The sequence below is a fragment of the Acinonyx jubatus genome, chromosome C2 (assembly GCF_027475565.1).
Source record: "Acinonyx jubatus isolate Ajub_Pintada_27869175 chromosome C2, VMU_Ajub_asm_v1.0, whole genome shotgun sequence".
Lineage (NCBI taxonomy): Eukaryota > Metazoa > Chordata > Mammalia > Carnivora > Felidae > Acinonyx > Acinonyx jubatus.
The window spans coordinates 49,627,365-49,635,226 of NC_069384.1; the positions used below are offsets into that span (position 1 = coordinate 49,627,365).

Here is a 7,862-nt window from a genome sequence, read left to right on the forward strand (position 1 = left end):
AGAGTGTAAGATTATCAGTAAGATCAGTAAGCATCAGTAAGATGCTTTGTGTTTACTTCTATCAAAAGCTAGGTTGATGAGTTCTTCAAATTCTGCTTTCCAATTTCTTTATTCAATATGTTTTCTGAGTGTTAGAAAAAGAGACCTAAAACTTATTTTTTAAATTTATTTCTAGCCTTTTTTTTTGTAATATACACCAAAACAAGTATTGTTTGGTCATTTATTTGGCCTGGGATATTTTGCACACACCTATTATTAAATTGGCTTATGTGAGCTCAAGATTTTTTTTAATTTTTAATACAAATCAGTGTAAATGTCATTGCTTAGATTTCAAAAGCAAAAATAATTTTAAAAAACAACTAAAAACTAGAAAAGAAAAAAGTTCAAAGTTGGTTAGAAAAAACACTTATTTCCAAGAGTTTTAGATTTAATAAAACTGAAAACTAAGTACTAATATTTTTCTCATCTATGGTTATTCTATTCTTTAAAATTTGCATAATCATTATACTCCCTTAAATTATAGGAATAATATGGAAATTCACTGATATTTATTTAAATAAAGGCATAACTTAGAGATACTGTGGGTTTAGTTCTAGACCGCCACAATAAAATTAATATTATAATAAAGTGAGTCAAATGCATTTATTGTTTTCCTAGTATATATAAAGGTTATGTTCTACTATACTGTAGTCTAAGTGAGCAGTAGCACTATTTTCAAAAACTGTACATACTTTAAAAATACTTCATTTTTAAAAAATGTTATCATCTGAATTTTGAGCAAAGCGTAATCTTTTTGCCCATAGAGGGTCTTGTCTTAATGTTGATGGCTGCTGACTGATCAGGGTGGTGTTTGCTGAGGGCTGGGGTGGCTGTGGCAATTTTTTAAGACAAAAATGGAATTGCCACATGGATTGACTCTTCCTTTCACAAATGATTTTTTGGTAGGATGAGATGCTGTTTGAGTGAATTTTAGCACAGAATTTTTTTGAAATTTGAAGCCAATCCTTTCCAACCCTGCAGCTGCTCTATCAACTAAGTTTATGTAATATTGTAAGTCCTTTGTCATTTCAACAGTCTGCATCTCAAAACCCTTTGTTTGCTCATCCGTAAGAAGCAATTCCTCACGTGAAAATTTTATCATGAGATTGTACCAATTCAGTCACATCTTCATGTTCATGTTGACATTTTGACCTCTTCCCATGAATCACAAATTTTTTTAATGGCATCTAGAATGGTGAATTCTTTCCAGAAGAATTTCAATTGCTTTTGACCTGATCCATCACAGGAATCCCTGTCTATAGTAGCTATAGCTTTCTGACCTGTTTTTCTTAAGACTTGAAGTCAAAATTACTCCTTGATCCATGGGCTGCAAAATGGATGTTGTATTACCAGGCACAAAAATAAGACTCATCTCCTTGTATATCTCCATCAAACCTCTTGGGTGACCAAGTACATTCTCAATGAGCAGTAATATTTTGAAGGATTCCTTTTGTTTCTGTTTGTTTTTCTGAGCAGGTCTCAACAGTGGGCTTAATATATTCACTGAACTATGTAAACAAATGTTATCCAGGCTTTGCTATTCTATTTCTAGAGCACAGGCAGAATAGATGTAGCATAATTCTTTTTAAGGTTTTATGTATTTATTTTGAGAGAGACAGTGCAAATGGGGGAGGGACAGAGGGAGGTGGGGACAGAGGATCTGAAGCAGGACCTGTGCAGACAGCAGAGAACCTGATGCAGGGCTCAAACTCACAAACCATGAGATCATGACCTGAGCCAAAACCAAGAGTCTGGTGCTTAACTGACTGAGCCACCCAGGCACCCTTAGATGTAGCATAATTCTTAAGAGCCCTAGGATTTTTGGTATGGTAAATGATCATTGGTTTCAACTTAAATTTTCTGTCTGTATCAGTCCCCTAACAAGAGAGCTTATTCTTTGATGCTTTGAAGGCAGGCATTGAGTTCTCCTCTCTAGCTATGAAAGTCCTAGATGGCATCTTCTTCCAATAGAAAGCTATTTTGTCTACACTGAAAATCAGTTGTTTAGTGTAGCTGCCTTCATTAATTACCATAGCTAGATCTTTTGGATAACCTTCTGCTTCACCTTGCACTGTTATATTTATGTTATGGAGATGGCTTCTTTCCTTAAACGTCATGTACCAGTTTCTGCTAGCTTTCAACTTTTCTTCTGCAGCTTCCTCCCTCTCTTAGCCTTCACAGAATAGAAGAGAGTTAGGACCTTGCTCTGAATTAGACTTTGGCTTAAAGGAATGTTGTGGCTGGTTTGCTCTTCTATCCAAACCACTGTAACTTTCTCCATATCAGAAATAAGGCTCTATTGCTTTCTTATCATTCATGTGTTCACTGGAGTAGCACTTTTACCTGCCTTCAAGAACTTTTCCTTTGCATTCACAACTTGGCTGTTTGGTGCAAGATGCTTAGATTTTGGTCTCTCAGCTTTACACATGCCTTCCTTGCTAAGCTTTATCATTTCTAGCTTTTGATTTAAAGTAAGGGATGTACAATCCTTCCTTTTACTTTGACCCTTAGAAGCCATTGCAGGGTTATCAAGTGACCAAATTTCAATTGTTATGTCTCAGGAAAATAAGGAAACCTGAGGAGAAAGAGACAAGGGAACAGTTTGTGGAGCAGACACACAACATTTATTGAGTGAGTTTGCCATCTTATATGGGCATGGTGCATAGTGTCCCAAAACTTTTATAATAGTAACATCAAAGATAATAGATCACAGATAAGCATAATATAATAATCATGTAAATATTTGAAATATTGTGAGAATTACCAAAATGTGACAGAGACATGAAATGAGCTAATGCTGTTTAAAAAAAGGCACTGATAGACTTGCTCAACATAAGGTTGCTATAAATCTTCAGTTTTTAAAAATTGCAGTATCTGTAAAGTGCAGTAAAGTGAGGTGCAGTAAAATGACAATTACCTGTAGTTTGATATAATAGCAGATAGCATTTACAGACTTACATTTATTACTTTTATATATAACTAATAGGGCTTTTTTGATGCCTGACATATGTTTACTCTAAAAGAAGTCATGATCTCTCCTTTGACCTTGAGAAACTGAGATCTACATTTTTGAGATAAGACCTTATAGGTTTACCAAAAAAAAAAAAAAAAAAATCACTCATGGGTTTATCAGATAGCCAAGATATTCTATCTTCTCAGGTTGATTTCCTACTGAAAATTATTCTTCTGATGATCCAAAAGTCAGGGGGGAAGAAAAGAAAGAAGAAGAAGGAGAAGGAGAAGAAGAAAAACAGTTTCACTATTTGAATAGTCTCACCTAATGTATTTATTATTCTTAAAAATATCTCCATGGATCATGAACTTAAGCTAAACCTTAGCTTGACATATCTAATGACAAGCTGAACAGAAAAAGAGATTGATAAACTTAGAAGTAATTTCTGTTCTGCTCCCTCCTATTTCCATAGCACATGTCTTTGACAGGGCTCAAGGCAATTGATGAAAAAGATAGGAGAGCAAATATGAACTAATTTTCTCTACAAGGCCAAATTTAAGAACTGGGAATACAAAATATTCACTGGCACATTGCATTGTTTGCTGATGCCATTTGTTAACCTGTGATGTGATCCTGAAACAATGCAATTGTAAGGCAGCATTTGTGCATTTCTTTGTTGATTCAATCCTCACTCATTTCCAAGGCTTAAGTCCCTTCCTTCTTCCATGAAACCCTCTTGAAATGCTTCAATCCTAGCTCTTCTATTCTTTCTTAGAAGACCTATTGGACTTGTAGTGAGTTAAAACCTCCTTCATATTTTAGAATGAAATATTGACAACCACTTTGGTATAAAAGCAGTTGTTTATTGAAGGAAAACCTGTTAAGCAGCTTTAGTTATTATTTTGTTTGGGAATGCACCCCCTTCCCCAGTCTTTCCTTGCTAGAATGTCAGAGACTTAAATTTTGATCATGATGGTTAATTTTATGCATCAGCTTGACTAGGTCATATGGTGTTCAGATTTATAAACATTATTCTGGATGTGTTTTTGACGAGATTAACATATGAATTAATGAACTGAACAAAGCATTCCTTACCCAAATGGGTGAGTTTCCTCCAATCCAGTGAAAGCTTAACTTTGAACAAAAAAGATGAGCAAGAGAGATTTTACTCTCTGCTTGATGGTTTTGAGCTGGAATATGTTATTCAGAACTTCAGACTACAGATATTGGGACTTCTCAGCCTCCGTAATCAACTGTGCCAATTTCTTATACTAAATCCCTTTTTATATATATCCTCATATTTCTATATCTCTGGAAACCCCAGGCTGATACAGTAATCAATGGGGAATGGCTTTTTAAAAACGTAAATTCTGGAAGAGAAAAAGTGGGGAAAGGGTAGAGGGAAAGAGGGGCACGGTGAACAATCATTGCCTTTTTAGTCTGCTTCATAAAAAAATTTGGTATTGACCTCATCCAGTATAAATTAAGTCTGGTGTTTCCATGCATTTGTAGAACTCCAAGGAGTCACAGAAAACAATCCATTTGTTCCAGATGTTCCAAGCCACCTAAATTATGCAGTCTTAATCCAAATGCATAATCTGAAAGGAAAAAGCAGATATATATATTTTTTTACATTCTCTCTGCAACTCTGACTTCTTTCTCTTTTCTGCCTTCTTCTGCCTGATGAAATTATGAAGTGGGGTTCATGAGAAAATGGTTAAGAAAGAATTCTTGAGACTGGTGCAAAAAGATAGTTTTATTATAGCATCGGGACAGGACCCATGGGCAGAAAGAGCTGCACTGGGATTGTGAGGAGGGGCTGATTATACACTTTTAAGTCTATAGAGGGAGGGGGGATAGAGATAAAGTAAGTCCTTTAGGAATTTTGGAAGCAAGGCTTTCAGGGCCTTGCAGGGCTAGCTGCTGTTAAGATAAGGTTACTTTTAGGTTTTAATAAAACATAGACATTAAGGCAGTAAGGGAGCTATGTGTTCCCTGAGGAAGGTCACCCTCTGTATGTTTCAGGGGTCTATCAGTGGGCTGTTAGCTGAAAGGAAATTTAAACTACATTTCTCTTGCCTTTGTCTCCCTCATCATCCCCCCTCCAAAACAACTTTTATCCTTAAATCTTTAAGGTTGTTGAGGGCTGAAGGGCTCATCTTTTGTATCTCCTTCCTGCTGAATAGGGTTGTAGAGATGTCCCTACCTGTGGGTCAAGGTTGGTCGGTTGAGAATTTAATAGGAGTTAGGGAAGGCTAAAGCAACTGTATCTAGAGTTGATATCATATGGAAGCTTTCTTTTTTTAAAATATAATTTATTATCAAGTTGGCTAACATACAGTGTATACAGTGTGCTCTTGGTTTTGGGGGTAGATTCCCATGATTCATTGCTTACCTATAACACCCAGTGCTCAGTAGAAATGATCATCTGTCCACTTGAAGTTACGGCAATGAAGGAGTCTCACACCAGGTGGAGGGACTTGGGAGAAAAGAGAAAAACATGATTAGAATAACAAAAAGAAAAAAAAGCCCAAATAAGAACCCTTTGATAGGTGACAAAAACCTTCCTTTAGTCCAGGAGTTTAACCAATTATTAAAGGAAAGAAAGGGATCAGTTAAAGTGCCAATCTGAGCATTTATGTCAATTGGAAATCTAGAAATATTATTATGGTAATCTGGAATATATATACAGCATTTTGGTTTTATGATAGGATAAGTTCCACCTTGTGCAGCTGTTAAAACATCTAATGTCATTCTAGTTTGTCGAAGTGCCTTATGCATTTGAGTTATTTCAGTGTTTCATAATATATTATTTTGAAAGTTATTTAAGGCCTTAATTGTGTAGCACGTGGTGTTAATCATCATACAGACACTGTTTTGTTTGGTAAGCAATCAGATAATTAATAAAAGGCACTTTTATGGAAAGAAAAGAAAAATCTAGGTTAATGGTTAGAGCAAATTATAAACCCAGTGTCTGAATCTTGATTGCTGTCAGTGAGAAGATTTTTAGATGCCAGGCTTGAAGCATCCTCAGAAGGAGTGGACACAGGAAGCAGGAATCTGATTGGTTTTTCTGGTTTGTAATTCAAATTATTCTGGTGATCCTTTTGAGTGGCCCATAGAGCAACAGGAGCAAAGATCATCTATACATGAGTCTTATGGCCATTTCTCTGAAGTTTACCTCAAGGTGTCTAGCTTTGGCAAATAACAAATATTTAAAGACAATCGGAACTAGAATTTAACATTTACAAAGATGTGTTATTGAAACAATTTCTCCCTCTAAAATCGCCCTTATTGGGGCTCCTGGGTGGCTCAGTTGGTTAAGCGTCTGACTACTGCTGAGGTCATGATCTCACAGTTTGTGACTTCAAGCCCCACGTCGGGCTCTGGGCTGACAGCTCAGAGCCTGGAGCCTGCTTCGGATTCTGTGTCTCCCTCTTTCTCTGCCCCTCCCCCTGCTCATGCTCTGTCTCTGTCTCAAAAATAAATAAAAACAGTAAGGTAAAATAAAATTGCCCTTATTTTCAGAGATAGCCAAATTAAGGCTAATTTGTTTGTAAAACAGTCCAATTTTAGAAAATTTGGCCTAATTATTTAATAAGCTCAGCAAGAAGAATGATTGATCGCATAAATATTTTAAAACTTGCTTTGCTGGAACCTTTTATAAGGAAACTTGATGAACTTTTAGTATCCTCTCAAGACTAGAAGCCAAGCCAAGTACTTGCCATCAGACATGACTGTAATACCTTCAGATTTGGGTGAATTCCTCTTCAGGAGGTTCCCAAAGTGTTCTGAGGTTCCTGCACCTGCCAGGAAGTGACATTCTTTACTCACCCAGTAAGGCCGCTGGGAACTCTGTAAAGCGAGGTATCAGGCCAACGTTTCCAAGGGGCTTTATGGCACTGTGTTTCCTAAAGTCAATGACTCAATTCCTTAAAGCTGTCTAGTTCATATCTGAGTCTATGTATACCTCTCTCAAATAGGAGATTCCAGTCAAAGCCTTGGCAAAGTAATCAATGTTTCCAATGGTTTTCTGTTGCAAGAACAGATTCATACTGAACTTATGCAAATTATTATAATTTCCATGGAAGAAAGAATATTTACTAAGAGTTTTTGAAATTTAGAGGATCCAGGGAGAAAAGTTAAATGCTTTAAAAAATTTTTTTAACGTTTATTTATTTGTGAGACAGAGACAGAGCATGAACGGGGGAGGGGCAGAGAGAGAGGGAGACACAGAATCCGAAGCAGGCTCCGAGCAATCAGCCCAGAGCCCGACGCAGGGCTCGAACTCACGGACAGCGAGATCCTGACCTGAGTCGAAGTCGGACGCTTAACTGACTGAGCCACCCAGGTGCCCTGAGAAAAGTTAAATGCTTTAAATGGTTCACAAAGGAATATTTTATTATACTTTTGTATATCATAGTTATCTTAAGAGACAGTTTTTCAATCTGGAAAAGCAAACATGAGAGAACTAGAAATATTTCAGACAAGAGCCATAAACTAATTATTGTCTAATTTTTTATCAAGTTTGAATGCAGCTTTTTCTGTTCTGGAAATTTTTATCCATTTTATTTTTATGATTTTAAATATATCAAAGTCCTTTTTTACAAATATCCTTAATGGTGAAACATTTTGTAAATGACAAAAGATTATTATGCAATTGACAAGGAAATTCCATTATTTCTGTGACATAACAATAAGGTCATCTCTCAGTATTCTGAATATTTATCAAAACATATTAAACTTCAGAAATTTTATACTATGCTATATATATCATAGCATTTATAAACAGCTATAGCATTTACCCAAGCAATACAACCTAAATTTTATCATCATTTGTTTGACAGTGCTAAGTAACTTAACATACCAA

General features: G+C 36.0%; 1 long non-coding RNA gene across 1 annotated transcript; it reads right to left on the minus strand.

Moving 5' to 3' along the window:
- Nucleotides 1-3,834: 3,834 nt before the first annotated feature.
- On the minus strand, nt 3,835-5,642 carry LOC113604806 (uncharacterized). The gene is made up of 2 exons (XR_003426827.2): nt 5,388-5,642; nt 3,835-4,590 (listed from the first exon to the last, which is right to left on the minus strand). It is a non-coding gene; the product is annotated as an uncharacterized LOC113604806 (long non-coding RNA).
- Between the last annotated feature and the right edge of the window lie 2,220 nt (nt 5,643-7,862).